Source organism: Moschus berezovskii, chromosome 4 (assembly GCF_049115385.1).
Source record: "Moschus berezovskii isolate FMDL1 chromosome 4, NW_MosBer_1.0, whole genome shotgun sequence".
Taxonomy (NCBI): Eukaryota; Metazoa; Chordata; class Mammalia; order Artiodactyla; family Moschidae; genus Moschus; species Moschus berezovskii.
Window position 1 is genome coordinate 66,404,269 of NC_142463.1, and position 16,800 is coordinate 66,421,068.

The 16,800-nt window shown below is 41.3% G+C and overlaps 1 pseudogene; it reads left to right on the plus strand.

Moving 5' to 3' along the window:
• The first annotated feature begins 552 nt into the window (after nt 1-552).
• On the plus strand, nt 553-10,034 carry LOC129540378 (POU domain, class 5, transcription factor 1-like; annotated as a pseudogene).
• Nucleotides 10,035-16,800: the final 6,766 nt, after the last annotated feature.

The window sequence follows — 16,800 nt, forward strand, 5'->3', positions numbered from 1 at the left end:
TGGACAAGTTGCCTTTTTAAGTCAATGCTGCAGTCAGAAACAATCTTAAAAACTTAATGAAACTCTAAAACTGAAACTGAAACTCAGTGCTATAAAAAAAGGGAATATTGAAGAAGAGAAACCACTGGATATTTTGATCCACACCCTCACTCACAAAAGGGTGTTAGTTTTAATAAACAGTTACAATTTGGGGCTGTTATGAACCATAAGGCACACTCCTGGCCGTGTTTCCAATTTCCTCTCTTGCCTTTACTGCTGTTATATTAAGGTCTGTGGTGAGGCAAATCTTTATTAAAAAAAGGTGAGGAGAGCAATATTCCAGATTAGATTATTTCACCTGTTCTAACTGTGTACCAGCCAATCAGAGATCTTCAGTGTGGGTTTAAATGCAGCAGCCCTCCCACCTCTGGGGTTGACAGAGGGGGAGTTTCAGCTGGTGGTTACAAAGTGAATGCAGATTAGGTCGTTTTAATTACTGACTTTAACTGAATATGGAATACATTTTCCAGTCGCAGAGAGGGGCAAATAAATGCATCTGGAGCCTCCTCCATCATGGAGATAATTACACTGGGACTGAAAAACATCTCAGGAGTGATGAGCGATGTGGTAGAACAGTCTTGTGAGAAGGTGTCTTTCCTTGAAGGATGGGTTAACGTGCAAGGGACATTGAGTGACTTCATATGGAAATAAAAAATTTTCTCTTTGAAGACCCAATTCATGCAGGACTATTCTGGAGAAAAATGAGGGGAAATGCCCAGCATGTTGGAAATTACCTAGAACACAGTCCTCAAATAGCAAAAATCCCATTAAAGGATATGCTTCTTTGACTCTACTGGAGGTTTCTTTAAGACGATAGACTTTCTTAGAGTGAATCGTTGGGGACTTCCAAATCCTTTAATCGTTTCTGAAATTTCTTTAATTGTGGGAGTTGGCGAAAAGTACTTTTATGTATTGAATGAATGGCTTCTATTCCCCAGTGTTAACACAGTTTCTTTATATCCTTTCCTTCTCTCTTTTTTTTTTCATTTTGGTATGTATAGGACACTTCTATTCCAAACCAATACATACATGGGATTTTATTGAATAGTGTCATTAAGGTGTGGGATAAGCTACTTAACCTATGGCATAGCCAATTCCACATCATAATAAGCTATGTTGTTACACCATTTTACAGAATTTACTTTAGAAACACAGGTTTTAAAATTCTTAACATGAGCATCCTTCTTATATCTACCCACATTCAAATACAGAGGGCTTGTTCCTGCGAGCAGTCCTACCCTATAGAAAGATAATGTACATTGTAAATGTAATATAAAATTTTCTTGCATAAATAATTTAAAATTTTCTGATAGTCATATTAGAAAAAAACATAAAAGAAACAGGTGAAATTAACTCAGTATGTTATTTAGTCCCACATTTCCACGGTATTATTATTTTCACATATAAGCATTATGAAACCTTTATTAACAAGACATTTTACATTCTTTTTCATAACTAAATCTTCAGAATCTATTTTCTTGAAGACATTTTGCATCTTACATTTACAGCACATCTCAAATCAGATCAGCCACATTTCAAATGCTCAATAGCCACTGCGGCTACCAAATTAGTCAGTGCAACTGTAGACTCAAAAATCTCTAATGCGTTAAGGAGTTTATCTGATTCCATCCTCCCTTCTAGTCCCTTTGGTGTATATTGCTACCATTTTCTTACCAACTACATCTGCTTTAAAACCTTACATGTCCTGTGAGTTCTGAGTAAACCCAGGTCCTATCATATAACAACAGACCCTTGTAGTTTCCAGCGGGGTGAACTTGATACTTCCCAATGTTTATTCTGAGAACATAAATCCTCATCTTTTAAGATGCCTGTTTCCTTCATGTGTGTTCATAGGAGTACCAGTCCCTACATGCCAATCACCACAGAGAAGAGAGACTCCAGTTTGGAGTCAAAAGAAAGTCATCCACATTCTACAGGTGGGGTTTTATTAAGGTGGGACACCATCCCCACCTCCCTTGTCTGCTCCTTTAGGGCAGTCTCAAACCCCACAGCTCACTCTGCATTGAATCCATTTTACCCTTTACCTTGTCCTTCTGCTACATATTCAGTCTGACAGGCCGTCACCACAAGTAATTTAACACTGTCTTCACCTTGAGATAATCAAGAACTCAGGGGGTAGTTTTTAAGTAGAAACTTAAATATATATATACAAAAACATATGCTTCTTCCTTTCTCTCACCCCCTAATCACAAAGAAGACATAAAAAGTATCTTCATAGTTGTTTCCCGAAAAAAGATTTTTTATTAGTCCACTAATGGATCTTTAAAACTTCCTTCAGGCCTTCTCGCCCCGGCTGGGCGATGGAGAACATCAGCAGGGAAGGCCACAGCCGGGCTGGGTTGATTCTTGGACCTGGATGAACTTCCAAGGGCCTCCGGGTGGGTCAGGAATCCGGCCAGGGCTTGTGCCCAGTGCAAGATGTGGGGGCTTCCCTCGTGCCCCCCACCCTATGACTTATGCAGAGGGATGGCCTACTGTGCGTCGCAGGTTAGAGTGGGGCTGGTGCCCCGAGGCGTCCTGGAGGGCGCCTCAGCCCGAGGGCAAAGCAGGAGCCAGGGTGGAGAGCAACTCCGAGGGGGCCTCCCCAGGACCACTGCGCCGCCCCACCCAGGCACCACGAAGCTAGGCAAGGAGAAACTGGAGTGGACCCTGAGGAGTCCCAGGACATCAAAGCTCTTCAGAAAGACCTGGAACAATTTGCCAAACTCCTAAAGCAGAAGAGGATCACCCTGGGATATACCCAAACCAAGGTGGAGCTCACCTGGGCTCACTCTTTGGAAAGGTATTCAGCCAAAGGACTACCTGTCAGTTTGAGGCTTTGCAACTCAGTTTCAAAGAACATGTGTAAGCTGCGGCCTCTGCTGCAGCAGTGGGTAGAGGAAACTGACAACAACGAAATCTGCAGGAGATATGCGAGGCAGAGGCCCTAGTGCAGGCCCAGAAGAGAAAGCAGACAAGTATGGAGAACCCAGTGAGAGGCGACCTGGAGAGCGTGTTCCTGCAGTGCCCAAAGCCCACTCTGCAGCACATCAGCCACTTAGCCCAGCAGCTTGGGCCAGAGAAGGACGTGGTCCCAGTGTCGTTCTGCAACCATTGCCAGAAGGGCAAATGATCAAGCAGTGACTATTTCCAATCAGAGGATTTTGAAGCTGCTGGGTCTCCCTTCTCAGGGGGACCCGTATCCGTTCCTCTGACACCAGGGCCCCGTTTTGGTACCCCAGGCTATCGGGGCCCTCACGTCACTACGCTGTACCTCTACGTCCCACTCCCTGAGGGTGAGGCCTTTCCCTTGGTGTCTGTCACTGTTCTGAGCTCTCCTGTGCATTCAGACCGAGGTGCCTGCTCTCCCCAGGAATGGGGTGTAGGGGGAGAGGAAGGGAGAGCTAGGGAGAGAATTCTGGGGTTTGTACCAGGGCTTTGGGATTAAGTTCTTCATTCACTAAGAAAGGAATTGGGAGCACAAAGGGTGTGGAGGCAGGGAGTTTGGAGAAACTGGTTGGAGGGAAGGTGAAGTAGGATGATGCTCTTGACTTTAATCCCCACATTACTCATCACTTTGTTCTTATATAAAGGCCTAGGACTAAAAACAAAACAAAGCTTCCTTCAGTGTAAATGAATGTGTCCTATCACTTTTTAAAAAAAATTAATGAATTTATTTATTTGACTGTGTCGGGTCTTAGCTATGGCACTCGGACTTTCTCCAGGGCATGTGGGATCCTAGTTCCTGGACGAGGAACCGAATCCATGTCCCTTACATTGGAAAGCAGATCCTTAACCACTAGACCACCAAGGATGTCCCATCCTACCACATCCTTACCAGAAGTAAGGAACCTGAAAGATCCAGAGGAGGAATGCTGAGGTGGAGGACCTGTCAGCCAGTGAGCATGAGGATTTGGGGGTAGAAATTTCCAAATTTCTACCCTCGTTAAAAAAATATATAAAACCTAAAAAAAAACCCCAAAACCCTTATATTCAAAAATATTCTGTCATGATATCAACATATGACTGTAGTCTTGCTACTTCAGAAGCCCATTTATCTAAACAAGGCCTTTTGATGTCACTCGTCTTGAAGTATTTGATCTGGTCAGCAAAAGACCTCAGAATACTCGCTGTTTGTGAAAGAAAGTTCATGTGAACAAACAGCCAAAATAACTAAATTAGAGATTGAAAATTCAGGTTTAGTGGAAAAAGAATTCAAAAGCTTTAAGTGCCATATATATACACACACACATATATATTAAATTTTATCCAACATTTGTATATAATAATTGATCATTGTTCTTAATTAGATAATTAGGCTATTTTTTTTGTTATAGAGAAAACATCAAATATGGGGTTTCATTTTTAGTACATTCTTCCTGGGTCTCAATCACTCACTTCTGTTACAGGCCATTATAACCAATACAGCTATTATACGAGATGTCCACACCCGGTTGCAAGTATTTAAATGTACAGGCACTGTGTCAATTAGAAAAGGAAAAGGAAAGAAAAGAGATGAAAAGAAAGTCCTAGGACGACAAATGCAAACCCATAAAGCAGCAGCAAGTGCCACAAAAGCAGTCTCCAACCTCCTCTCTTGCCAAGACTGCCGCTGTGTTCTGAGCTGGGTAAATAATGCCAGGTCTGGATAATGTGTCTTTGTTCAGGACCAGACTCCAGGGGCTCTCCAGGTGAGCAGAAAACTCCTGATGCTGAGACTGGGCAGCCTCCAACCCTGTGTGATCCTGTCCTGCCTGATCAACCATAATGCAAGTGTCCTGAGGCTCTTTGAAGACAGTGAATCTGAAAAGATTTACGCTTGTCTGAAAGTATATTTTTGAGGTTTAAAAAAAAATCTTCAACTAAAGGAATTGTACATATGAGAAAAAATCAAGGTTTAGAAAAGCTAAGTGACTGGTTTAAGATCATGTAACTAGTTGCTAGAATTAGGGCTAGAAATTGTAGGGAAACTGAAGTAGGAAAAGAAATCAAAGTATACCACATGAGAACCAGCTTGTGGTTCTTCTGTTTTCTTTTATGATTTAGATCACGTGGGGCCTTCATTATGTAATGAAAGTAAACTGCTTATTGATGACTATTAAATGGCTGTGTGGCTGAGAGTGGTTAGATTTTTCTGGGAGAAAGCTGGATCACAAGTGTAAGTGTGAACCCTGCCTTTTCTTGTCAGGTTAAACATCATGAGAACAGAAGATTCTCCTCTAGTGCTGAACCCTAGTTCCCAGCGTATTGCCTCATCCATTATAGAGTCTCAATAAGCAGGTTTCGAATGAGAGTGGATAAATAAATTAATGAATAATCAAATGGGCTCTTGGAATGAAAGCTCCTTACAGTAACTGGTTTTACATAGTTATTACATTCCTGTAAATGTATGTGTGGGCCTGATTTTGGTTACTCATGTGATAAACTGTTTTTTTTAATTTACTTATTTTTTTAAACTTTTTTTTTGTATCGGGGTATAGCTGATAAACAACATTGTAATAGTTGCAGGTGAACAGCGAAGGGACTCAGCCAAGCAAATACATGTATCCACTCCCCCAAATGCATCCACTTTGCCTCTAAATTAGCAGTAGCCATTCTGTTAAGTCATTAATGATTTGAACCAAACACATACAACCAGAAGTGGAGTTCTATTTAGAGGAACTTTCCAAAAGTCATCTATTCCTTATGTGTTCGGGAGGACAGACATCCTCTTACATATCTGTTTTGTAAGCTTGGATATGTGCACGCAGCTCGGTTACTGTTGTTTTAATAGCTGGAGTCATCTGTTCAAAGGAAAAGGAGAAGCACCAACAACAAAGAACAAAAAGCAACACGCCCGAGGCCCTCCAGGAGTTGTGACAAGTGATTAAGAGCAGAACGGGGCTACGCCTCAAGAACTCTTGCTCTCGGCTGCTCCCCTTGAACCCTGGGAGACTTGGTTTGCCATCAATTCTGCACAAAGTGAGGCTGTATTTTTCAGTTGAGAGACAGTTGCAGGGACAGAGACAAACACCTTGGTATGTCAACCTTGAAGTACCACCTGGAGGGCGAGGACCTTTCACAGTTTAATAGTGGACAGAATGTTATGGTGATGATCTGGGTCAGGTGGTGACTGAAGCAGTCACGGATCCTGAAACAACAGATGTCACAGTGACAGCTGTAATATCCAAGACTTATTTTTCTCCTTCAGCAGCAGAACCAAATAATGGGGAACAGATCTGATCCTACAGAGGAGGCACTACCTTGCCTTTATTAGTTCCCTCACTTGGACTGTACAATATTAACTCCTTACACCATGTGTGCCAAATCTCAAGCAGTCAGATATGTCCTGAAGACACGAAATAAAGCCCATGATGCTAAAGATAGGCCTTTAAAACCTAATTTTCTAAAAAGAGTTTTATCTTGGCATTTCTGTCACCAAATTCTCCCTGGGTTCCATAGAGAAAAGTGATCTGGCTTTTAAAGCCTACTGGCAAATTGGTGTACAATTGCTGATAAAGTAGCTCTCTATCAAATGTGAAGTTCTGAATGTCATGATTATAAATATGTCATAGAATTTTTAAATGGCTCAACGTACTGGATAGTCTATATCTATGAGACTATAAATTTCATTGATTCATAAAATATATGGAATAATTTTACAATACTAAACAATGAACAGATAAAATTATGTTGGCATAATACCTGGTATAGTAGACACTCAACAAATATAAACAAACAAATAGTGATCCAGAACCGGTGTCTAGAGCTGTTGGTAACTGTATCAAGGCTTTTAAGTATTTATTACTTGCCCTCATCTTTTTCTACCTTTCCCTATATACACTTGCTTGATTAATACTGTTCGAAATAATATGATACACTGTAAAATTTTGGTTTATGCTTTATAATATATGGGATGCAATACAAGTTAATTAAATACCACAAGGTAAAAAAACTCTCAAGGAGAAACAAAAGAAAGCAGCATCTTTTAAACTAGACTTCCAAACGCCTTTCCCCTTAGAAAAACAATCTGTGTTTTTCAACTAATGTGGAACACAGTCACTGTCCATTGCTGAGTGTTTCTGTGGTTCCTAGGGTGTGGCTTTTTGACATCTTTTTGGGGCTGATCCACAAGCTCTTCTCGAGCTTGCTGTCACTTTGTCACCTCATTCACAAATTGCATGAGAATATATACCTCCTCTTCCTGCCACAGTCGTGTCTGGATTGGCAGAGCCCTTTCCACAACCACTTTCCCTACTGGCCCCAGACAAAATGGCCTAAGGATCTGGAATAATGACTGAGGATTCCCATCATTCTAGTTTCCCTGTGGTGGGAGTTAGGAGCAAATTGATGAAGACATGGCTTCATGTCCATGAACATCATCCTCACTCACCAAGGACTACTATTCATTGGATCCTGAAGACATAGACAAGTAAAACAATATGAAGTCCTTCAGAAACTTAGAGATGTCCTTGGGAAAATGACTAGCAACGTAAGACAGTGCAAGAAAATATCCTAAATGCATGATGGGGCAATAATTGTTGAACGAGGGCATGAGTGCTCCGAGATGCAGTAGTCAAACATACCTGGAATGTATGGAGGAAAAATAAGGAAATCAAGACCAGAATTCTGAAAAAAACAAAACTGTAAAAGGCTAAGAAGAGTTAATTTTATTTCAAACCACAGTGAAAAACCCTGAAAGCAAGAAAAAAGATTTTTATATTCATATCTGGCCTATTCTAAACCAAGAAGTATGAGGAACTTCACAAGAATGAGTTTGATCACATATGATTGGCAGAGTAGAAACTTTAAAATAATATTGGAAAAATACCTGACAGTGGCCCCCTCCTGCCTGTCTGTGGGTGGTCCCAATCTAATCATATGAGCGATTAGAACTGGATGAGGCAGGTCACAGCCTAGGTGAGTTCTAGAAATATAACCAAACATGCAGTGTTAAGAAGACAGAAGGAGAAGGAAAAAAGAAAAATCCTCAGTGGGATGAAACCCAATTTTAAGCCTCTAGAGCATAGAAAAGCCCCACTATTCATTAAGGGAGGTCCCACCAGCTATTTTCTCAGGCAGCTTGTATTCACATTAATGAATGAAAGAGAGAATTTTAATGTGCACCTCTGAGAGAAGTAAGACCCCCAAAAAGTTCATTCCCCAGATCCCTCTGGGTCTTTTTTTTTTTCTCCTTTTCCCTTTTCTAGTGCATAGTAATGAGGTTTCTTGGTTCTGTCAAGGTGGGGCAGGATAGAGCTAGCTGAAGCAGGCTAGGCAGGTTCTGTGCTCATTTACAGAGGTTTAGCATCAGAGACTTGGAGAGGGAAATGGCAACCCACTCCAGTGTTCTTGCCTGGGGAATCCCAGGGACAGGGGAGCCTGGTGGGCTTCCGTCCATGGGGTCACACAGAGTCGGACACGACTGAAGTGACTTAGCAGCAGCAGCAGCATCAGAGTCGGAGAAGGCAAAAGGCAAGCCACTCCAGTGCTCTTGCCTAGAAAATCGCATGGACAGAGGAGCCTGGTGGGCTGCAGTCCATGGGGTCGCTACTAGTCGGACACGACTGAGCAACTTCACTTTCACTTTTCACTTTCACACATTGGAGAAGGAAATGGCAACCCACTCCAGTGTTCTTGCCTGGAGAATCCCAGGGACGGCGGAGCCTGGTCGGCTGCCGTCTACGGGGTCACACAGAGTCGGACACGACTGAAGAGACTTAGCAGCAGCAGCAGCAGCAGAGAGCTCACCTTTGTCTGTAACCCAGCACTTCCTCCCATGGTTGTAACTCAGACCCAGCCTCAGGCTCCATCCAGCGGGGCAGAGGGAGCTGAACACAGTCATCCCTCTGGTCCAGAGGAAGCCCAGGCTACTGATGGGACCATCCTTATCACTCCTCTGGAATAAACCTCCAAACACACACCAACCTTGACTCTAGTCTCCTGGTATTTAATCCTGGCTTCTTAACACCCTTTCCTCCCCCATCCAAATCAAAAAATAAACTTCTACCAGACCTTATAAGAAAGGCTTAAGCCAGAGGTCAAGATATCAATCATATTTGCCCTGAAATATCCCTAAACTTGTAGAAATTCATATTTGTTTGCATTATAAATGCACTAAAATGAGCTAATTATAGTGATTCATAACTCACAATTAAAAACAAACACAGTTAGAAATTTCAAAGACTTTTGATATCTTTTCTTTAATCATTCACCCAGGCTCAAAATATGCATTTTTAGATTAAAGCATTAAAGTTGCTAATTATATTCTCAGAACTAACAATTATTTCTTTACCCTTTTACTACCTTCTTCTGGCAACAAAAAAATGTCAGCACTGATTTAATTTTTTGTTATTATAGGATTAAAAGAAGTTTCTAAAAACGCAATTAAATTTGCCCTATAGCTAAAGCAACTTCCCTATCAGCATCCGAAACCTCTTCTCTAAAACAACAGCATTAAAAAAAATGATTCAGAATTTCTTGACTTTTGTGATACATTCCTTCGGTGATTATCTCCAATAACAACTCAACCGTTTTAATGAAACTCCCTGCACATCACGTCCTGGTGAAAGGTAGAACATATTAGATTAATAAAGAAAATGAAAGTTAAATTGGCTGTTGGAGTGTGAAGCCCTGCCCTTGTCATGCATGGGTTCTTCACCTTTGGGAGCCTAGTTCAACTTCAGCCTCAGGCCCTAAGTGAAAAGTTCAGTAGTCTTGAGTATGTCCCCACTTAATATATCACAAAATCAATTATTTTTTGGTGGTACACTTGGTAACCTATGCTCAGACAGAATCAAATTTTGTTCCAACTGGGGATTTACCAATTATCTATTCAGTGAATTATTTTCAGATAAAGCAGAAACACCTGCTGTCAGCAGAGGGAGTATCTGCCTAAGATGGGTATCGTTTTGAGCCTGACGTGTTATTGCATTTGTCACGTGCAGGATGGCACTGCGAGACTTTGGATGAATTTATCGCATTACCGAGATGCTCGATGGGACATTGTAGCATGATTCAGTGCCCAAAGTTAGAGCTAAAATGCTGTAGCAAAGAGATCTAAATGAAGCCACAGAAAAATTGGGGAAGGGGGTAATCAAGTGTGCAGATACTGCAACTCATCTGTCTTGCCTTATTTCCAATAAGTCAGCACAAATAAAAATTGTGATAATTCAGCACAATTTCCTTTTACTGGCTATTGACCTGGGCCAGATTCAAAGTAGCAACCAAAGAAAGGCTCCATGGACTTTGATTCTGAGATTGGGACAAAGGTCAGGCTTGAGACAAGCATATTTTATGAGGGTTGCTATCTCTAACCATCTACTCAGGTAAGATTTTCATTCTTTCAGGTCTCTTTCTCAGCAGTCAGTAAACCTCAAAACATCAGTGCCATTTATTTTCTCTCTTTGGCAAAGTTAATAACAATATCTGAAACTGAAATAAAGAACAAGCCACAACAAACAAACAAGGTATCTCTGTAAGCTCAGCTGTATTTCATAATCTCAAAAAATTAACATGTGAATTCCTGAACCCACGCATAATAGAGTCCAGAAGCATGTATGGAATGCAGGCCACTGTATGAAGAGTACTTTGCACTGATGGATGGAATAGGACACATTAGGGAGCCCTCAATAGAGTGATACTGAGAGATTAGTGGGTACTTTTCTATTATAGTTTTGCTCTTCACTGCAATGATTTCCTGTCAAAAGTATTATGCCAGGAATCATGGGGAAAAGTATCATTTTTCTGATTATGGGCATGGTTTCTAGAACTAAGTTTAGAACACAGTTTCCAGGATTCAAATCCTAGATATACCCAATTAACACCTGTGTTACCTTGGGCATTTATTAAACCACATATATAAGCCTTAGTTCCCTTAACCTCAATATGAGAAAAATGGTTCATAGCATTATCCTGAAAAGTGGAAGTGAAAGTGTTAGTCACTCAGTTGTATTTGACTCTTCGCGACCCCATGTGCTGTAACCCACCAGGATTCTCTGTCCATGGAATTCTCCAGGCAAGAATACTGGACTGGGTTGCCGTGCCCTTCTCCAGGGGATCTTCCCAATGCAGGATCAAACCTGGTTTCAATCTGCCTGCAATGCAGGCAGAGTCTTTACCATCTGAGTCACCAGGGAAGCCTTAGAATTATCCTGAGGAGGATTATTAATAATTTATGTAAAGGTTTTGCATGATACCTGTCACATGACAAATACTCTGAAATTTTTACCTGTTGTAGTGGTGGGGTTATTACTCTCACTGTTATTGTGCTATTGTTATATTATTAATATAGGAGAATATTAAATGATTCCCAGGACCAATCCATAAAACTCTTTAGTTGAAAGAAGCAGTGGAAGAAACATAATGATTGTGCTTTAAGCTCAAAGGAAAAGAGGCAATGCGTTTAGAACAGACATCAATCTTACTGCACAGGCTCTAAGTCAGCTCTCAAATTATCTTTGCTAATAGAGAGGAGAAAATAATTCCAAAACAACAGCTGACTCAACAAACTGGCATTTTTTAAAAATTGAAATCCCCTCAGAGATACAGAAAAACAAACTGTCAGCTGATGCTCTTTGGACTGGCTGTTGGTCCTAGGAGCTGGCAGGTGCCTGATACTCATCTGCATCTCTGAGAGAGGACTTTACCTTGCTGGTGACCTGGGACCTGCCACCCTCATAGCACACCAGGAGCCCTGACTGTAGAAGAGCCTCACTAAGACTACATCTTACATGCACTGTCAACCACTCCCTATCCAAATCTCTCCATTCCAGCTCCCTTATTTTCTCAAGGCCAGAAGTTCTACCTATCTATTAAAAGAATTAGCCTTACTGTGAAATATTTCATCATATCCAAAAGGCATAGCCTACATGAAAACATATGAACTTGTTCTGGAAAATATAGTCATTCCAGGCCTGACGTTTCTTTGGAATCTCTGATGTCCAAGCTCTAGCCTTTCCCCAACTTCCTCCTCACTGATATTGTTCTCAGCCCTGGAAAGCATCCTAAACACAAAGGTACTGTCTCTTGAAGCAGGGGCCAAGTCTCTCTACAACAGGGGTATCTGGAAAAGAGGAAAGTGTTGGGTGGGGATCATTATGGGAAAACACAGGATGAGTTCAAGCTGTTTACGCTTTAGCATGGAGTCAAGCAGAGTGAAAGTTCAAGAGGGACATCAGGTAAATTTCAGTCCTGCCAAGCAGTCTTTTCAGCTGCCCACCAAAAATGGTTTGCCTCTACTTTTACTGCAAGACTTAATAGAACAGATAGCATAAATATAATAATTTGACAGAAATCCGTTCATTATACAAATAGTTGTTTGTATAGTGAATAATAATCCATTCATTATAAAAATCATTCAAAACTTAGTAATTTATTCCCCTACAAATATTTATGTTAGCAGGTACTGAACTAAGTTCTGTGGGGAAGAAAAGCTAAGATAGATACACAAAACCTAGACCAGTGGTTCTTACCTTGGTGTAATTTTTTTCTGAGGGGAGATTTGGCAAAGTCTGGAGACAATTTGGATTGTTACAATTGGTAGGCTTATGGTACTGACATCAGGGGAGTAGAGACCAGAGATGTTGCTGAACACCTTACAATGTAGAGGATAGTCCCCATAATGAAGGATTATCCAGCCTCGAGCACCATAGTGCAGAGGTTTAGAAACCTGAACTCTACTGGAAGATCTTACAACCTACATTCAACACAAAAGACCGAAGTGCCCACATACAGTATTCCATGTGATCTAGATGGAGACGAAGAAGAGTTGACTACTGTCTGGTGAAAGGGGTCCAGTTCTCCACTGGGCTCTGATTGCTATGGAGGAGAATGTAGGGAGCATTCATTCTCCCTACATGAATGCCTCCATTGTAGCTATTTCACAGTCACTTGAAGGTTTTCTTCAATTTATCCCCTTAGAGAGGCTAACTTGCCACCTGGGGAGATTCTAAGTTGTATTCAAGAAACTTTGGAGAATCATCACTTTAGAAACTCATTGTCAAGTGGGAGAAAAAGTTGAGAGACTGTTATAGGTTTTAATAGGGAGCCTAATCTAATAAAATTCAGCTTACCTGGATTCTTGAATTTGGGGACAGTTTTAATTCTGTATTATTGCTAATATAGTTTCCTGGCATATATTCTTCCAGAGTCTTTCAAAATTCTACTTGATATATTTATTTTTAAAAATTGAATGAAATTTATTTTATTTTGAGCCTTCCCCCCTTTAGTATGGCAGAAGTGGACATCTTTCAAAACACAAGAGTCCACGATGGCAAAAGAAGACACAAAGGGGCCCCTCGATGCTGAAAGAGTTGGGAATGGCTGAGTTGTGTGTGTCCTGTGTCTTTTTTTTTTTTCTATTAGGTCATGTCTAGTTCGGTGAAGGCAATGGCAAGCCACTCCAGTACTCTTGCCTGGAAAATCCCATGGATGGAGGAGCCTGGTGGGCTGCAGTCCATGGGGTCGCTAGGGGTCGGACACAACTGAGCGACTTCACTTTCACTTTTTACTTTCACACATTGGAGAAGGAAATGGCAACCCACTCCGGTGTTCTTGCCTGGAGAATTCCAAGGACGGGGGAGCCTGGTGGGCTTCCATCTATGGGGTCACACAGAGTCGGACATGACTGAAGTGATTTAGCAGCAGCAGCAGCATGTCTAGTTAACAATCTTTTATGTTCAAGCTTAACCACCAGGTTAAGAGCAGATTATATCACTTCCAATCCTGGTTCTAGCACTAATTGGTTGTGTGATCTTGGGTCCACCATGCAACTTCCCTGTGCCTTATAGGAAGGACGAGATGATAAAAGTAATTAATGTAGGTAAACTGCTTCTAGGAGTAACTGGCTCACAGTTAAGTGCTCTTTAAGTTTTACCTATTTTTATTTCATTTAACAGAATTTAGTGGCACCATTTGAGACACATTGACTTTTCTTTATGTACTACTCGTCTCTGGCTCAAGGGTTTTCCCTGAAGCCCTGGGCTTTCTAATTATGCCCACACTGACAGTCTTCTCCTTGGTGGCCCTCTAGGGGTCCTGAACAGTTGTAATTGTCACTATAATACTGGCGCATAGGTCTTTAGCCAGAGTCTCTGGAGTCCTTGAGATCCATGAGTTTCTTTATTATTTTTCAAATCCTAATGTAGCTCATTTGCTTACTCATAATAAAGCTATATGTATAGTGTCTGGCACATAGTAGTCATTATTAGTGAAATGGATGGATTATAAATTCTGGTCTTATTTGTTTGCTTTCAGATGTTAATTAATCAGAAGTATGGTTATCCTATTCTGAAAAATAGATCAGTTCAGTTGATCAGTCGTGTCTGACTCTTTGTGACCCCAGGGACTGCAGCACGCCAAGCTTCCCTGTCCATCACCAACTCCTGAAGCTTGCTCAAATTCATGTCCATCAAGTCAGTGATGCCATCCAACCATCTTAACCTCTGTCGTCCCCTTCTCCTCCTGCCTTCAATCTTTCCCAGCATCAGGGTCTTTTCCAAGGAGTCAGTTCTTTGCATCATGTGGCCAAAGTATTGGAGCTTCAGATTCAGCATCAGTCCTTCCAAAGAACATTGAGGACTGATTTCCTTTAGGATTGACTGGTTTGATCTCCTTGCAGTCCAAGGGAAAAAGCAAATCAGTTTGTGTAAATGAAGATCAGTTTGTGTAAGTGCATGTCTCCTGTGAATAAAAATAAGGAAGCAAATTAATCATGTCTTTAAAAATGTCTATTGTTCAGAAGACTAAATCTTTTAAAATAAGGAGTCCATCCATGTTTGGGGGAAGGACTAATCAAAGGAATCTTCACTGACAAAAAAGGTTGGAAGTTGATGAAGTCTAATGTAGTATCCCGTGTTTTCTCTCTTTTTTATATTTGATTAAGTGTATCTGTGAAGGGCTTCCCAGGTGGCGCTAGTGGTAAACAACCAGCTGCCAGTGCAGGAGACATGAGACATGGGTTCGATCCTTGGGTTGGGGAGATCTCCTGGAGGTGGGCACAGCAACCCTCTCCAGTATTCTTGCCTGGAGAATCCCATGGACAGAGGAATCTGGTGGGCTACAGTCGACAGGGTCACAAAGAACTGGACAGGACTGAAGAGATTTAGCACACAAGTATATCCATGAAATAAAAAAAAACATGAATGTCTCCAAAAAGCAGGCCCAGTAGTGAAATGGGAGGCATGGTGCCTGGCTGATGCAGGATGCATGGTTGAAATATAAACTGTGTGCAAACTTAACGTGCCAGTTGCTTTATTTAGGGAGAGAGAGAGGCGGGAGGGATGCATTAGAGAAAAAGTCCACAGCATAATTAGGAAACAATCAACACGTTTTTCTTGCTGTCCTAATTTTTTCTTCACTTTAAAATGCTCCATTGAGTTTAATTAAACTTGCCCTAGGCTTATAAGCCTAGCAAACTGGGGAACATTTTTTTTTTTTTTTTTGAAACTCGCTTTCCTGTCAGAAAGGTTTTCTTCAAACTGGCCCAGTACTGCTGAACTTGAAGGTTTCAGGGGATGTTAAAACAACTGCAACCAAATTAATGTAGATTATCTTTATTTCTTCCTATTGATTTGAGCAGAGGGGACGGGAAACTGGGCACTGCCAAATGAAAGACTTCTACAAGGTTATTAAGGATGCTTGGTTTGGAAAGTGGAGAGTGGCAAGATGATTTCATATGGTTGAGAAGGAGAAAGAGAGGGATAAAGGGCCATGCCAATGATGAATAATTACTGTTATTTCAGTGCACTGCTATTAAGAATGCCATTTCTTCCCTTCTTGTTGGATGTCAGCATCCTATTCGCTTTGGGGAATTACCATTTCCCCATTCTGTGCAGCCCCAGCAGGATTGCCAGCTATTTTGTCTGCCTGCCACCAAATACCACTTTCCTTGGCAAAGGGGCAGATGGGTATGTGACCATTCTGGAAAAGTGAGAATCTCACTCCCTCTCCCTTAGGAATTTGGATCTTAATCAGAGAGACACATAATAAGGAGTTCGGAAAAAAAAATTTTTTTTTTTCATTTCAAGGTCATGTAGAGTTTGTCCATGAGTCCTAAAATAAATTCTTTATAGTCACTTAGATTCCAGTCTGTTCTGAAGCATGCTTGCCCAGTTTGGGGTTGGATTTTGTGAGTTCTTCAGTATTTGTATCAGCTGTATTTCACTAGTTTATGCTGAGATAGTGAGCAACCCCCAAATCTCAAGGGCTTACAACAATACAAGTTTATGTCTTACTCATATTAAATGTTGCTTGCAGGTTGCCCGAAGCTCTGCTCCATGCACCCTTCATTCCAGGTTGAAGGTACAGCTTCTGATAGGGAAATTGCTAGTCTGGTAGCAGATAGAAAAGCACTGTGAGGAAATCACAGGATGCCTGCTAAACCTTCTGCTTGGGAGTGGGCATGTGTTATTTCCACTCATCCTCACTTGGTCCAAGCAAGTCTAACATCAGAAGGGCTGGAAATAAAATCCTCCTCCAGGGAGGAGCCTAATAAGAGCAACAGATACTTTTGAGAAATAGTACAATTTGAATTCCAGTCCTCCCAAATATTCAGTGTGAAAATGTGGGTAAATAACTCCCTGGGCTTCAGTTTCTACATTTTTAAGCAGCACTCACTAATATCTAGTCCCCTTTTTCTGGGCACACGGAAAACTACACATCCCAGCACCCTTTTAATTGAATGGGACAATGTGACCAGTCCTGGCCAATGAAATAAGCAAAAATGATGTTTCATTTTCAGAATAAGATAAGGATAAGGTAAACCACCAGGGCTTCCCTTGT